Here is a 17,253-nt window from a genome sequence, read left to right on the forward strand (position 1 = left end):
CCGACGTACGCCGCTGGTGGTCATGGAAGGCGCCGTAACGGCTGTACGATGCGTGAATGCCGCCCTCCGACCCATAACGCAACCATATCGGCGGCGTATTGGCGAGCCATTCGTCTTCATGGACGACAATTGGCTCCCCCATCGTGCTCATCTTGTGAATGACTTCCTTCGGGATAATGACATCGCTGTACCAGAGTGGCCAGCATGTTCTCCAGACATGAACCTTATCGAACATGCCTGCAACAGATTGAAAAGGGCTGTTTATGGACGACGTGACCCACCAACCGTTGTAAGGGATCTACGCCGAATCGCCGTTGAGGAGTGGGACAAGCTGGACCAACAGTACCTTGATGAGCTTGTGGATAGTGTGCCACGACGAATACAGCCATGCATCAATGCAAGAGGACGTGCTACTGGTTATTAGAGGTATCGGTGTGTACAGCAATTTGGACCACCAGCTTTGAAGGTTTCGCTGTGTGGTGGTACAACATACAACAAGCGCTTCTAATGAGCAGTAAAAAGGGCGTCTCTGTTCAAATTTTCTATACAGGTTCCAGAACTCTCGGAACCGAGGTGGTGCAAAATTTTTTTGATGTGTGTATAACCGAAGATATGTAGTTTAAAGATGGCTCTTGTTCTTCTGAAGTCTAATGAATTTTGATATTTATAACACTTGGAAACTGCCTAAGGCCTAAATATAGATTGTGTAATAAAACCTATTGTTCAGTGAAATGGCGGCTACATCTTTCAGAAAGTTTTATATGAATGTGGGTGCACACCAAAGTAATATCATTACCTTGGGAAACCGCTTCCAAGGTATTAAAATTCCTCCTCTCTCCTAGTTCTTATTCTTGAAGGTTCGTATTCTTCGTCAGTATGGTATACCATTGTAGTATTTCGCTTATACTTATGACAGAAAATCCTTTCCATTGTGCTTCTCTTGATCTTATTTCATCTGCATGACCACACCAATATCATCTGCATACTGCATTATGTCTATCTTCTGCTCATCAATTTCGATCCCCACTTCTGTAGTATCGCTAACCTGGCCTACAGCTTCCTGGATCCAAGCACTAAACATAACAGGAGAGAGAGCACATCCTTGTCTCACGGAGCACATCCTTGTCTCACGGCTTTTCTCGTTTTTGCTTATTGTTCCTGACGGAAGTTTCTATTCACAGCGACTTTATTCTTACAAAAGCTGAGTATCACCTGCATGTTTTTGTGTTTTAGATGTGCTTTCTTCATCACTCTGAACATCTCTTGCCAGATAACATTATCAAATGTCTTTTCCAGGTCTATAAAGGTAATATAGGCTGGTATATTTTTTCTGTCATTGCTTTTCCGTAGGAACCCTCAGAGCCAGAATCGTCTCTCTTGTTCCTAATCCTCTCCTGTATCCAAAATGACATTCACACTGCATATCTTCCACCTTCTTTTCAATTCTTCTTTAGAATTTAGTTACTGGTCACTAAAAGTTTGTGAAACAAAATGATGTTTTAGGATACTGTGACATTGCGCTGCATCGGTCTAGCAGATTGATTCCGACAGTGTACATTTTACAGGCTACATCAAAACACACAGTATTTAGCTGCACTTAGTTTCACACTCATTCGCAGTACGTAAGCATTGAACGTGCGCACAAAGAGTATCAATATGCTGGAGGGCACACTTCGCACATCACTGTCTTTGAGTTATGGCGTATTGCGTTACATGCCAGGGTAATATATGTACGTCAGCATTGCAACCTGCATGAATGTTCACACGTTGGCAACATACATGTAATAAGGATCAAAAAGTTGCACAGAAGATAATAAAATAGTGAAGTATTTACTACATAATTAAAAAAATGGTTCAAATGGCTCTGAGCACTATGCGACTTAACTGCTGAGGTCATCAGTCGCCTAGAACTTAGAACTAATTAAACCTAACTAACCTAAGGACATCACACACATCCATGCCCGAGGCAGGATTCGAACCTGCGACCGTAGCAGTCGCACGGTTCCGGACTTCGCGCCTAGAACCGTCTTTTTTCGACCGTAGCGGCCTTGCGGTTCCAGGCTGCAGTGCCTTTAACCGCACGGCCACTTTTTTTTTATTTTTATTACTTTTTTAAGCCAAACTCAATATTTCTTTTTCCTTTTACAACAAATTGTGAGGAATAAATAAGGAAAAGTTTTTTTTTTTCGAAAGAAAACAAAGACTCCGATTATACTGGTTTCTCCTTCCAGTAAACAAAAATGAGTCTCCTTTGTCTTGTTGGCGAAGAAGCAATCCTTTGGAACAAAAAAAGTGTCTCAAAGTCAAAATCAAAGTTCTTTTTCCTTTAAGAACAAACTATGAGGAAGAAATAAGGAAAAGCTTTTTAAGTCGTCATGCGACTTGTAGTTAAAGTCCAGTTCTTACAGGAGCTCCTGAAGTGTCCGCCTACAGCATGCCAGCTCGTCCAAACGTGTCTTCTCATGGCGTAGGCGTGAGTTCTGGGTGGCAGATCTATTCAGTTCGGTTCGTTTTATACAGTTTTCAGCTTCTCAGGGCTTGGACGTTCCAGCTACTAGGTGGGTCATCGAAAGTGCTCCGTAAGAAATTAGAAAAATATTGTTTATAGCGTGGGTTACGTATCAGGACGCAGTGTCGTTCGTTGAGATAAGTCCAATATCCTAGCGTAGACTTGTCGCCTGAAGTAAAAAGATAGCGGATCGTGTGGCCACAGATCCAATTCACAGAGTTAGTTTTGGCGGAGGGGTAGAAAGTGTTATCGGGGTACAAAAGCATGTGGACGTCGATCTGAGCCGGTGTCTGGCGAGTAAGAAACGCCAAAATTCGCCGCGCAAGTGTCCAGACGTCTAGCGCTGTGCCACAGTGGAACCGGTGGACATCCGTGTCATCCACGCTACAGTGGGTGCAGAGGGATGAATCGGCGAGATGGATGCGGTGCAGACGATCTCGGTTAACTTGTTTGCCATTCACGGTGCTGTACCACGCTGATTGAACGTCTGATTCGAGAAAACGCGCATGGATCGCTTTCCATATGTGTCGCCACACGTACTGTGGATACTTACGTTCGATGTTGGACGGGCGGCACTGTTGTAACAATTCGGAGACTGTTTTCGTGAGGTACAAACGTGTAAGTGGTAAGGACCGGTAGATATAACTGAACTCCAGGAAAAATCGTTGGATGTAATAAAAGGGGGTTGGAATGGTCGATATCAGTACTGGGGCGGACAAGGAGGCCGGTGCAAAGTTGTGAAGCAGGAGGCTAGTAAGGCTCTGCGGGCAACGATGCCAAAGTTTGAGTTGGGAGCTGACGTATAGTGCCTTGACACGAGTCGGCACGTGGATGAGTCCCACCCCGCCACGATCTCGTGGCAGTGCAAGGGATTCATACTGCACCTTGAATAACATCCCCGAGTTGACGAAGGAGCCGAAAGCCATCAACAGTCGTCGCGCCAGGAGATTTGGAACTGGTAGTACTTGAGCCACGTGTGGTATACGGGAAGCATGATACATGTTCACGTATTGCGCGCGTTGGATAACGTCGAGAGCTCGTAGCCGGTGATCGGCGAGATTGGCCCTGATTGTCTGTAGCAAGCGTCTACCATTGATAGCCGCTGAGCGGCGCAGGTCTGCTGTGAAATCAAGTCCAAGACACCGTATGGTGGCGGCGACACTAAGGGGGGCAGCGCATCTCTCCGGCAAGCCCTCACCAATGAGCAGGACCTTGGATTTTGACACGTTGAGGCAGCTCCCCGACGCTTCGCCGTAAGTCGCCACCCATGTCAGTGCTGCTCGTACTTCATCTTCACTGCGCAGATATAGTACTATGTCGTCTGCGTAGGCTGTACAACAAAAACGGTGGCCTTGCACAGCTATGCCTTCCAAACGTTGGCGCATGCCCTGGAGCAGGGGTTCCAAGGCGAAAGCATACAAAATCGTGGAAAGAGGGCATCCTTGCCGTACAGATCGTGCGATGACCAGGGACGGTGTAAGACGACCATTGTACATGATTTTAGAGGTTGCACTACTCAACAGGCGCATAACCACTGTTACAAAACCGCCAGGAAAACCCATATGCTGAAGAACTGTCCGTAAATAGAAGTGGTCAACACGGTCGAAAGCCTGGCTAAAGTCCAGTGAAGCCAAGGCGCCAGGGAGACGCTGATGATGCGCTAATGCTATCATGTCTCTGTAACGGCAAAGGGCCGTACGAATGTTGTTGTCGCCTCCTAGGGAAGTCTGGTCGCAGGATGTGACGTAACGTGCGACCTTCTTGAGTCGCGATGCCAGTAGCCGTGTGAATATTTTCATGTCGCTGTTGAGCAAAGTAATTGGTCGATAGTCTTGGACCCTCGATAACCCGCGCGGTTTATGTACGGGGATAATAATTCCTTCTAGAAAGGCGCTCGGGACCACTGTCCTCGGTGACATCAGCTCTTGTGCGATTGCCGTCCATGTGGAAGCCAACAAATACTGAAAACTTTTATAAAATTCGATGGGTATACCGTCAGGTCCAGGAGACCTGTTATCGGAACCCGCCTTGATAGCATCTACCACTTCATCTGTGGTTACGTCGTCTTGAAGGTCATGCACTGCATCCTCCGGAAGAGTGTTCGTAGTGAGCTGAGCGACTTCTGTGATCAGTGCTGCAGAATGCGGTACGGCTGCGTATAGCCCGGCAAAATGAGCATGGAGAGCACGACCGATGCTTTGTTGGGTGTCGTGCCGGCGCCTTTCCACATCAGTGAGGACTTGGATCAGAGCTCGTCGTCGTCGTTTTTCCTGAAGGAGGTGGTACATCGACGGACGTTCTTGTGGGATTCGATTAGAAGCTCGAGAACGGACTACAGTGCCTTCCAAGTTACGCCGCATGATCAAAGAGATCTGCGCCTTCGTGCGATGGACCATCGACTGCCGGGCTGGCGAGAAAGGCATCGTCGCACAGTCACGTAGAATGGTGTAGTAGAAGTGCAGGGTATTAGTTTGCCACGCCTTTAATTCCTTCCCAAAACTCATCAGAGTCTTCCTGAGGGTCGGCTTTGCACAGGAGAGCCACCATGATAAGGTAGAGTAATAGGCTTCTCGACGATGGTGGCAGCGTGCCCACGCTTCTTCGACCATACGGCGACAGTCTGAGGAGGTCAGGTGAGCGACATTGAGTTTCCACAGACCACGACTATGCCACACTTGCTGTCGGGCGAGAGTGACGTCACAGAGGTATGCATCATGGTCTGAAAAGGCCAAGGGCCAGACTTCCGCATGACGTGTGCCATCAGCAAGGGAGCGGGTAACGTAGATGCGATCTATGCGGCTGGACGAGTGAGAGGTGTAGAATGTATAGCCCGGTTGAATTCTGTGGAGCTTCTTCCATGTGTCAACAAGTCGGAGACGGTCGATGACCACTGAGAGAGATGCACAAGGGGAATGTCGCGGGAGTTGGTCCGCGGGCTCTTGTGTCGAGTTAAAATCCCCACCGAGTACCAAATCGTCCTGCGGACCGGTGAAGAGGGGTGTGACGCTTTCGGCAAAAAAAGTTTGTCGGTCATGACGGCGGCCAGTGCCGGACGGAGCGTAGATATTAATAATACGCACGCCGAACAGTGTGAGGGCCATACCTCGCGCAGTGGGGAGGTAGATGACGTCCTCTGCAGGGAGTCCGTCGCGTAGCAGGATGGCGACGCCGCTACCGGTATCGGATGCGGGGGAAACATGGGCGTTGTATCCGGTGGGAACTAGGAAGTCAGCCACAAACACCTCTTGTAAGAGTGCTATATCCACATCCGCAGAGTAAATAGTGTCTCTGAACATGGCCAGTTTATGGGGGGCACGAATGGTGGCAAGATTCATCGTGGCGATACGGTAGTGCTGTGTGCGGCCATCCTCAGTATTTGCAGAAACTGCGGTAGAAGTAGCCGGCAGGTGGAGACCCGCCGGTGGTCCCGCAGTGGTGATAATTACTGGCGGGGCGCCAGCCCCAGTGTCGCCGAGGTGGACTCCTGTGCAGACACGCTGGCAGTCTGTTCCGCTTCTTCTTCAACGTCATCGGCCCAGGAAGCTGACGACGTGGACATGTGACGGTCACGTACTTCCGGAACGGGTGTTGTGGATTCCGCAACATGAGTGGCAGGGGGACCGCCGTCATCATTCGTTGACAACGGCGAGGACACGTCCCTGGCTGGGAGAGTAGGCGTCACAGGAGGGGCTCCTGTTGCTGCCACATCGCGTGACTGGACGCAATGTGGGAGATCACCGTCAGACATCAGGTCGACATCTCGTGGGGCCGTCTGAGAAAGGGCGTCATCGGAAGGCGTTCGTCGTCGTTTCCTGTGTTTGCGAGGCGACCGCTGTTTTCTGATGTGGCCTTCTGAATCAGAATGTGGTCGCCCGTCGTCTGACGCCGAACCCGTCTGGACAAAGGCAGACGTCGGCACGACACCGAGGTCGACGTCCATGGTTCCAACAGGAACATCTGTTTCGGTCTGCAAACCGGACGGTCCTGAAGCGAGCACTGGAGGTGACGCCTTGCTTGTGTCCTCGGCGCGTTGTGCTGCGGCGGGTGGCGTTAACGATGCTGCTGGCACAATCGAGATTGGTACGACAGGGTCCTGTGCAACCTTGGCGTAGGTGATGTGTAAGGACGTGACCGTCGAAGCCTGGGTCTCTTCACGTAACGGCGTCTGTATTAAACGGCGGTGTAAGCATTCGGAACGTACATGTCCCTCCTGGCCACATCCTGCGCACGTTCGTGGCTGTCCATCATACATGACGATGGCCCTCACACCGCCAATCAGCAGGTACGATGGGACATGTTTCGTCAGCTCAATTTTTATTTTCCTGACGCCATTTAATACGGGATAGGTCGTAAATGTATGCCACTTCTCCGCGACGTGACCCAAGACGGTGCCATATGGTTGGAAAGCGGCAATGACCACATCCTGAGGCACCTCGAACGGGAGTTCAAACACCCGCAATGTCCGGAGACCGAAACCAGCATGGGCGACTGTCACAGCACCCATATGTCCATCAGAGTGTTTAAATTTCAGTCCGGTGGCATGACGGTGAATTATGTCATTGCAAATTTCCTCCGTCGACATCTTGATGTAGACAACACTTCCAGTGATGGAAAAATGTATGCCGATTACGTCCTGGGGGTTCAAACGTAGATCCTCACGTATGAACTGTTCGACTTCGAAAGCTCTGGGTCGTGGATGTTCGGCCTGAAACGTTACTTTGATCGTTGCACGGCGGTACGAGTGCGCCATGGTGTACGTTAGTACTGGACTCGATAGACACAAACACCGCGACGCGGAAGTAAACACCGCCAAGAGCGGGGCGTCACACGGCGCGCGGAGCAGCTCCGCACGCTAGCACGGCTGCGAGCCGACTGACTAAATATCAAGAGTGGCTCTGAGCACTATGCGACTTAACTTCTAAGGTCATCAGTCGCCTAGATCTTAGAACTAATTAAACCTAACTAACCTAAGGACATCACACACATCCATGCCCGAGGCAGGATTCGAACCTGCGACTGTAGCGGTCGCTCGGCTCCAGACTGTAGCGCCTAGAACCGCACGGCCACTCCGGCCGGCAAAAACATGTGGAACGCTTCACGATTTTGCGTGTCATCCTTGCGCAGGGGCCATGCTAATCTTCTCTGTATCGTTCCAATTTTAGCATATGTACAGCCGAAGCGAGTACGTCCGCTCGGCCACCGCGGCCGGCTTTACTACATAATTGAAAATAGCATTAGTTACTACCATATGTGACAGTGGTTTTCTTCTTACAGCCATGGCAATATGATTAATAAAGAGAAAAACATTTTTGAGTAAACAAAGTGGTGTAGTAGTTGCATGAGTGAGAGAATAATGTTGACATTAATAATCGCGTGTCAGTAAGAATAAATTATAGTTCACATGAACTTGTTTCAACTTAATTTTCATGGTCTCCGTGGTAAACTACAGTAACCACAATGAAAACAGTATCGCAACAATAGTGATGAGCGTCATGACAACGTGGGACTGCAAGGGTTGGAATTTCTGTCACCTAAACAGTGAGTGTGTTTACGTATTTTGCTTGTTCTGAATACAGATCATTCCCTCATACTATTGAAAAATGTTCAAATGTGTGTGAAATCTTATGGGGCTTAACTGCTAAGGTCATCAGTCTCTAAGCTTACACACTGCTTAACCTAAATTATCCTAAGGACAAACACACACACACACCCATGCCCGAGGGAGGACTCGAACCTCCGCCGGTACCAGCCGCACAGTCCATGACTGTAGCGCCTGAGACCGCTCGGCTAATCCCGCGCGGCCATACTATTGAACATTTGAATTGAAATAAATGATAACCCCTCTATTTAAATCGAAACAGGGGAAGATACAGTTTTTAATCTTCCCGTGTGCACCTATATCTGAGCTATACGCTCCTACTAAAATGATTCCGACTGCTTTTAATCGGATTAGCGACCAAAACTGTCCGTGAGACATACCTCGCAGTGGGGGTGTAATCTTACACAGATGGGCAAAGGACCAGATCATTACGGACCACCACGACTATGAAAAGATACTGCACATCGACGCTGCTTTGAAAGAATTGCAAAGAAACCAGTAGGTCAAAGATTAGAAAGGAAACTTCTGAGACCCCTAGGGGGCGATTCTACAGCGAGCTACGATGCTGCGTCCTATCCACATCGTGGTACTCCAAACAATCCCGCGTCAGTTTTACGTGACGGTGACACGCCTGAAATTGAACTATGGTCGCTATTGAAAACACGTGCAATGATGCGGAAGAACGGACTCCCCTTTTGCGCAGGTGGAGGGGAAGAATTTTTTGCGCCACGCTCAGCCATCGAGCAATGGGAGTGGCGAATTGTCATACGAGAATTGCGACCGTACTCGTCGTATGGCAGTGTGCGTGTAGTGTGGACGATGAAATAAAACACAATCTCTCTCACCAACCCGCGAAAATTCAGAGCTCTGAACTGTTTACAAGTTCTATGTTAACTCGGAGCCTCCACATGCTACTACAAGGAAAGATTTACCCACATTACGCAGCACAAACACTGCAATGGGGCCCCTAAATGTGGTTGGACTTAAAAGTTTAGCTCCGTTTCGTCTATGTAGCACCAACTCACATTCGTCGCATTGTACCCAATGTTCCACAAAGGTATTTAATATAAATGCAGGCAGGATTTGCTATGCAAAAATCACATACGCACTCATGTCTTTTTTTTTAACTTTCACAAATTCGGGTTTATTTCCACTAAGAACATAAAAAAATCGGAAGTCACAGTCCACAATAAATAATCTGTAGAAAACAGTTAAAGTTCCACAGCATATCAAACTATAAATTCCACAACGGCTACACACTGAAATCTTGTATGTACGGCTTGCATCACGCGCAGTCTGAAAAGGAAGAAGTACATCAGATACCGAAAAATATCTATGTCCGAAAGTAGGAACTCTGAATAATTCACACATGCGAAATAGCGGCTATTTCGCCGCTCATCATATAAAACTTTCTCCTGACAAACACAATCTGACAGCCTCCAACGGCGTCCGAACCTAGACTCCGTTCCAATTTGGTGCTGTTCACCTGGAGACCTCGGTCATGCACCACTGAAGTCAGTTGAACTGCTGAACGAGAAATTGCCGACATTCTTAATTTTAACCACTTGTACACACATGAGACATCAAATCACATGGAAATTTTCCGAGAAATGTAATGCTGTTATCAGTTTTCTTTTATCTCCCATATTTTATTGATAAACAATAATTTCTATGGTTTTTCTGCTTTTTATGATTTATAAGTGTAAATGTTGTTGTTGTTGTCGTCGTGGTCTTCAGTCCAGAGACGATTGATGCAGCTCTCCATGCTACTCTATCCTATGCAAGCTTCTTCATTTTCAAATAACTACTGCTACTTACATCCTTCTGAATATGTTTAGTGTATTCACCTCCTGGGTCCCTCCTCGATTGCCGGCCGGGGTGGCCGAGCGGTTCTAGGCGCTACAGTCTGGAACCACGCGACCGCTACGGTCGCAGGTTCGAATCATGTCTCGGGCATGGATGTGTATGATGTCCTTAGGTTAGTTAGGTTTAAGTAGTTCTAAGTTCTAGGGGGACTGATGACCTCAGAAGTTAAGTCCCATAGTGCTCAGAGCCATTTGAACCAATCCTCTTCGATTTTTACCCTCCACGCTTCCCTCCAGTACTATATTCGTGATCCCTTGATGCCTCAGAAGGTGTCCTACCAACCGATCCCTTCTTCTAGTCTTGTGCCACAAATCCCTCTTCTCCGCAATTCTGTTCAGTACCTTCTCTTTAGTCACGTGATCTATCCATCTAATCTTCAGCATTCTTATGTAGCACCACATTTCGAAAGCTTCTATTATCTTCTTGTCTAAACTATTTATCGTCCAAGTTTTACCTCTATTCATGGAAACATCAACAAGCAATTTAAATTATACATTAAATAATTTACTATATATCTAACGTCTACAGTACTTCCACTACTTTTTATGTTTCTCTATTTACTTAGTAATAAAAGCTGTTTTAACTGTGCGAAATCCATTTTTCTGCCTCTCACTTAAATATGTGAATAATTTCGGTAAATCTCTTATCACCGTCCCATACAGTTCTATGAAGTGGAGCCGTAGACACCTCGTTCGTTGTAATCGCATTATGCACTGTCGATGTATTCAACTGCACAGTTGCGGAAAGCTTTAATTTTGCAGTGGAAGCGGCCGTGAGAAACAGGCAGCCATTGTGCTGCCCAATGGATGGGTTTTCCCGGTGGCGCCGCCTCCTTAGCGGCCGGTGGAAGTCCAGAGAGAGCCCCAACTGTGGAGCACAGTGTGAAACTGGCCCTCCACGTGCTCCTGTAAAGCAGATTTCAGCTGTCAACACGAATGTGCCCCGATCTTAGCCGCGGCCTGTGCGTTCGCGGTCGTGTGTTTGTGATTGATTAAAGAATCTCTTCCTTTTACAATAGCTTGTCGTGTTACAGAGGACAGGTTATGCTTTTCCTGCGTCATAGTTCTGCTACGGATCCGACAACAGATACTTCAGAATCTGGAAGTGAAATGGCGGGGTAACTGGAAATGCGCTCATCCCCCCCTTCCATCCCACCCCCCAATCACCCACCCCTATACCATTATGCATTAGTACTCTACAGTGCAGTGTTTTCCGTGAGTGTTCAGTGTTGCGGACAGAAACCAGACTGTCGCCGGATTTTTTACACTACTGGCCATTAAAATTGCTACACCAAGAAGAAATGCAGATGATAAATGGGTATTCATTGGACAAATATATTATATTATAACTGACATGTGATTACATTTCCACGCAATTTGGATGGATAGATCCTGAGAAATCAGTACCCAGAACAACCACCTCTGGCCGTAATAACGGCCTTGAAACTCCTGGGCATTGAGTCAAACAGAGCTTGAATGGCGTGTACAGGTACAGCTGCCCATGCAGCTTCAACACGATACCACACTTCATCAAGAGTAGTGACTGGCGTATTGTGACGAGCCAGTTGCTCGGCCACCATTGACCACACGTTTTCAATTGCTGAGGGATCTGGAGACTGTGCTGGCCAGGGCAGAAGTCGAACATTCTCTGTGTCCTGAAAGGACGGTACAGGACCTGCAACATGCGGTCGTGCATTATCCTGCTGAAATGTAGGGTATTGCAGGGATCGAATGAAGGGTAGAGCCACGGTCGTAACACATCTGAAATGTAACGTCCACTGTTCAATGTGCCGTCAATGCGAACAAGAGGTGACCGAGACGTGTAACCAATGGCACCCCATACCATCACGCCGGGTGATACGCCAGCATGGCGATGACGAATACACGCTTCCAATGTGCGTTCACCGCGATGTCACCAAACACGGTTGCGACCATCATGCTGCTGTAAACAGAACCTGGATTCATCCGAAAAAATGACATTTTGCCATACGTGCACCCAGGTTTGTCATTGGGTACACCATCGCAGGCGGTCCTGTCTGTGGTGCAGCTGATAGTCCATGCTGCTGCAAATGTCGTCGCACTGTTCGTTCAGATGGTTGTTGTCTTGCAAACGTCCCCATCTGTTGACTCAGGGTTCGAGACGTGGCTGCACGATCCGTTACAGCCATGCTCATAAGATGCCTGTCATCTCGACTGCTAGTGGTACGAGGCCGTTGGGATCCAGCACGGCGTTCCGTATTACCCTCCTGAACCCAGCGATTCCATATTCTGCTAACAGTCATTGGATCTCGACCAACGCGAGCAGCAATGTCGCGATACGATAAACCGTAATCGCGATAGGCGACAATCCGACCTTTATCAAAGTCGGTAACGTGATGGTACGCACTTCTCCTCCTTAGACGAGGCATCACAACATCGTTTCACCAGGCAACGCCAATCAACTGCTGTTTGTGTATGAGACATCGGTTGGAAACTTTCCTCATGTCAGCACGTTGTAGGTGTCGCCACCGGCGCCAACCTTGTCTGAATGCTCTGAAAGGCTAATCATTTGCATATCACAGCATCTTCTTCCTGTCGGTTAAATTTCGCGTCTGTAGCACGTCATCTTCGTTGTGTAGCAATTTTAAAGGCAAGTAGTGTAATTGTGCCTGTCTATTTCTTAAGTGTTTTTAATCAGCATCACCTACCCCCTTTGTTTTTTATGTGTTCTTCACAATTTTTTCGCCATGTACCAGTTTTAAACAGTCACCGTTTTATCACCTTTTATTGTTATATTTGGTCGTTATGTTTTTTAGCTTTATCCGTAGGCTGCAGAGCGACGTACTACTTTGCAGCCAGCTGTCTCCCTCTGGGGGGCGGGGGATCGAAATGCAATAAAGAAAAAAAAAGAAAGAACGTGCTCCAAAGTTGAAGTACGTGTGGCAGTACTATTCTTGTGGCCAAAACCACTAATTTGCATACAAATTCAACGTGAAATTCGGGCAGTATATCGACCAAACGCGATTTCTCATGCGGCGGTGGTGAAATGATGCCAACAACTGGACAAATGCCCCAGAACCGTGGGTGATGCAGATCGGGAAGGAAGGTCATCGGCATTATTCAGAGACGACAGCGACCGTGCCAGGTGATCGACCAACTGATCCGCAGCAGCTGCAGCTTTTCGGACGCTGAGTACGCTCTCATGGCGGTTCTCGGAGGGCTGCGTGGACCGAGGTGACGATTTCTGTCTTCGAGGCGTTGAACGGTTGGCAGAACGTTCTGGCTGTTGTTTACAGAGATTTAGTAACTGCGTTCAAAAATGGTGCCATGCGTCTGTGTTACTTTGTACTATGGCGCAGCATTCAATAAAACTTTCTTGGCCTGCGATCATAGGCCGGTCGTTGTGGCCGAGAGGTTCTAGGCGCTTCAGCCTGGAACCGCGCGACCGCTACGGTCGCAGGTTCGAATTCTGCCTCGGGCATGGATGTGATTGTTGTCCTTAGGTTAGTTAGGTTTAAGTATTTCTAAGTTCTAGGGGACTGATGACCTCAGATATTAAGTCCAATAGTGCTCAGAGCTATTTGAACCATTTGAGCCTGCTGCGACTATTTGGCGTATCAGAAAGCAATTAATCTTTCCCATCTTCACGAAGAAAATGGCGGGAAATTCGGATAGTGTGAGAACAGCCACAAAAAAATCTGGTAAAAATGGACGGAGATTCTAATGTGTCCTTTGTGAATGAAGCTGGAAGGAATCGGATTGGTGGAGCAACGTTAGTTACCTTATATTAAATCTTCTGTCCAAATGACACATATTGGTTCAAATGGCTCTGAGCACTATGCGACTTAACTTCTCAGGTCATCAGTCGCCTAGAACTTAGAACTACTTAAACCTAACCAACCTAAGGACATCACACACATCCATGCCCGAGGCAGGATTCGAACCTGCGACTGCAGCCGTCGCTCGGCTCCATACTGTAGCGCCCAGAACCGTACGGCCACTCCGGCCGGCTGACACACATTAATTGTGTTTTATTTTAGATTTTGTTAAATGCGAAATCGAAATGGGTATAAGGTATGCAAAAACGAGTGTACATGTTTGCTTTCCAGCTTGAACGTAACGTGTCTGGAAATTGTCGGCATTTCACACCGGCGCACAGTGGACCAACTTGCTTCAGAACCTGCACACAGTACAAAAATGGATATAAAATCCTACAAAACTGTTTTGTTAATAAATTATTTGGGTCTCTGATTAGAAATCTATTTTCTGAATTACAAAATTCAAAATAGTGGATTCAATCTGGCGGATCAGAAATGATAAATTCAGCAGATTACAATAAAATTTCTGGTACAAAACATTGCGAGGTCACCGATAACGAATTAGAAGTCTAAATTCCAGTACTGAAATGTTTTACTCGATGTAAAGTCGATATCACTGTCATATTCTTCGTCTGTGTCATTATGACGGGTCGCTATCGGGTTGTCCACTGGTGGATGGTTCGAAAAGCAGAAATTTTACCTCAGGTGGCATCTGTTTAGCTTCTTCACTTGCAATTTTCTGCACTCTCGAGATGAGTGGATCGCAAGACGCCACAAACCGATGGAATACGGCAATCATCACTGTCACACGGGAATATTTGGGTGTAAAGTTTTGTTGGTAACGCCGCGTATCGTTATTCCCATGTTCCTGCGCATCATCAGACAGCCGACCAATCGGGACGGAGCAGCTTTCGGGTATGACATATCCCTGTATAAAAAGTGTGTGGACTGGTGCCGGCATTGGGCATTATTGCAGAATATTCTGAGTCCAGTGATGCTGACTTCCAGAGAGTTGATAGTGTTTTAGCGTTAGCCAGCCGGCCGGAGTGGCCAAGCGATTCAGACTGTAGTCTGGAACCGCGCGACCGCTACGCTCGCAGGTTCGAATCCTGCCTCGGGCATGGATGTGGTTGTTGTCCTTAGGTTAGTTAGGTTTAAGTATTTCTAAGTTCTAGGGGACTGATGACCTCAGAAGTTAAGTCCCATAGTGCTCAGAGCCATTTGAACCATTTTTGTTAGTCACCCCAATAAAATTTGAAAAGTTCTGCATGATTTTGCGACAAAGGAAAGAACATATTCTCGGGAAAATCTTAATCTTATAGAAAAATTATTTGCCAATTTGTGAACAAGAATTACGATCACAATTCCAAATAATCTCCCAAGAATTCTACATACCCTAATAATATTTTCTTTGTGTAGATCGTAGTTAATGAGAGAATTGCAATAATGAGGGGAGCAGTTTTACGTCATGGCACTGCCGCACGGTAGGAAATTTACCGTCTACTAAAAACAGGCAAATATATGAACACAAATACATTTGACTCGTTAATTGTAGTATTAAGATAGTAAAGAGCCATTACAGAAGTGGAGCCACGCGGAGGAAATTTTGTAGACAACAATTTCTCATAATATCGGTAGTTAATTTTTAGTCGATATACGTCATTACACCGGTTAAAGTGTAGTACAGATAACTTATGAAGTGCCATCCGTCAGGCTTTGTCCTGACAACTACACCGAAGAGCCAAAGAAACTGGTACCGTACACCAGCCCCCGCGAGATCGCAGCAGTGTCGCAACACGACGTGGCATGGAATCGACTAATGTCTGAAGTAATGCTGAAGGGAAATGACACCATGAATCCTGCACAGCTGTCCCTAAATCCGTAAGAGTATGACGGGGTGGAGATGTGAACAGCACGTTGCAACGCATCCCAGATATGCTCAGCAATATTCATAGTATTGTTCATGTCTCGGGAGTTTGGCGTACAGCGGAAGTGTTTAAACTCAGAAGTGTGTTCCTGGAACCACTCTGTAGCAATGCTGGACGGGTGTGGTGTCGCATTGTCCTGCTGGAATTGCGCAAGTGCGTCGGATTGCACAACGGACATGAATGGATGCAGGTGATTAGGCAGCTTGGCGTATCAGGAGTCCCATATCACTCCAACTGGACACGCCCGACACCATTACAGAGACTCCACCAGCTTGGAAAGTCCCCTGTTGACAAGAAAGGTCCGTGGATTCATGAGGTTGTCAGCCATACCTGTACACATCCATCCGCTCGATACAGTTCCGAACGAGACTCGTCCGCCCAGGCAACATGTTTCCAGTCATCAACAGTCCAATGTCGGTGTTGAGGGGGCCCAGAAGAGGCGTAAAGTTCTCTGGCGTGCAGTCATCAAGGGTACATGAGTAGGCCCTCGGCTCCGAAAGCCCATATCGATGATGTTTCTTTGATTCGTCCGCACGCTGACAGTTGTCGATGGCCCATGACTGAAATCTGCAGCCATTTGCGGAATTGTTGCACTTCTGTCACGTTGAGCGATTCTCTTCAGTCGTCGTTGCTCCCGTTCTTGTAGGATATTATTCCGGGCGCAGCGATATCGAAGATCTGATGTTTTACCGGATTCCTGATATTCAGAGCACACTCGTGAAATGGTCGTACGGGAAAATCCCCACTTCATTGCTTCCTCGGGGAAGCTGTGTCCCATCGTTCGTGCGCCGACTGTAACACCACCTTAAACTCACTCAAATCTTGATAACCTGCCGTTGTAGCAGCAGTAACCGATCTAACAGCTGCGTCAGACACCTGTTGCCTTATATAGGCGTTGCCGACCGCAGCGCCGTATTCTCCCTGTTTACATATCTCTGTAATTGAATCCCCATGCCTGCACCAGTTTCTTTGGCGCTTCAGTGTAGGTGGGATGGGTGTCATTTGTTAAACAGGTCACACAAACAATATGTGAAAAATGTGTGGTTGTCCGACTCACTGTTCAGCGTAAAGTGTCACGGCACTACCTTATCGACTTGAGACCGGAGTGACACCGCAGCATGGGGCGAGTATGCACCAGTGCGATCTACACAACATTTCGCGGGACTAAAGTCAGAACATGCATCAATTTTTTCTATTCTGTCCAGTGTTTGAAGCTAGTTGTCTCACTGTATGCCGGGCTGCTTACAGAATGCGTTTAGTTGTTTAAAAGTGGTGGTAGCCCTAAGATAGGGACTATTATATAATTATTTTCATTCCTTGAGAGAAAGCTTATTGATGGGCCAGGTTGTGTTACGCCTCACTGATTGCGGGGGAGGGCCCAACAGCGCAGGACCGTGGCATTCTTTCAGTCGGCCGACTTTGAGTGTCGACACATCACAGCACGCGTCGGCTAGCGGACACAGCCGATAGTTGACCGTCTCGCATTAGTTGGCAGCATAGACAGTGCCAAATGCGCGACGCCACGGAATGCAGCCGGCCGCTAACCTCCCAACGG

The 17,253-nt window shown here is 47.5% G+C and overlaps 1 protein-coding gene and 1 non-coding gene across 2 annotated transcripts in view; both read right to left on the reverse strand.

Moving 5' to 3' along the window:
- The window catches only part of LOC126175127 (chitooligosaccharidolytic beta-N-acetylglucosaminidase-like), a 336,523-nt gene that overhangs the window by 238,514 nt on the left and 80,756 nt on the right, over positions 1 to 17,253 (reverse strand). The window lies entirely within an intron of this gene.
- On the reverse strand, positions 7,589 to 7,695 carry LOC126178661 (U6 spliceosomal RNA). The gene has a single exon (XR_007536545.1). It is a non-coding gene; the product is annotated as a U6 spliceosomal RNA (small nuclear RNA).

Source organism: Schistocerca cancellata, chromosome 3 (assembly GCF_023864275.1).
Source record: "Schistocerca cancellata isolate TAMUIC-IGC-003103 chromosome 3, iqSchCanc2.1, whole genome shotgun sequence".
Lineage (NCBI taxonomy): Eukaryota > Metazoa > Arthropoda > Insecta > Orthoptera > Acrididae > Schistocerca > Schistocerca cancellata.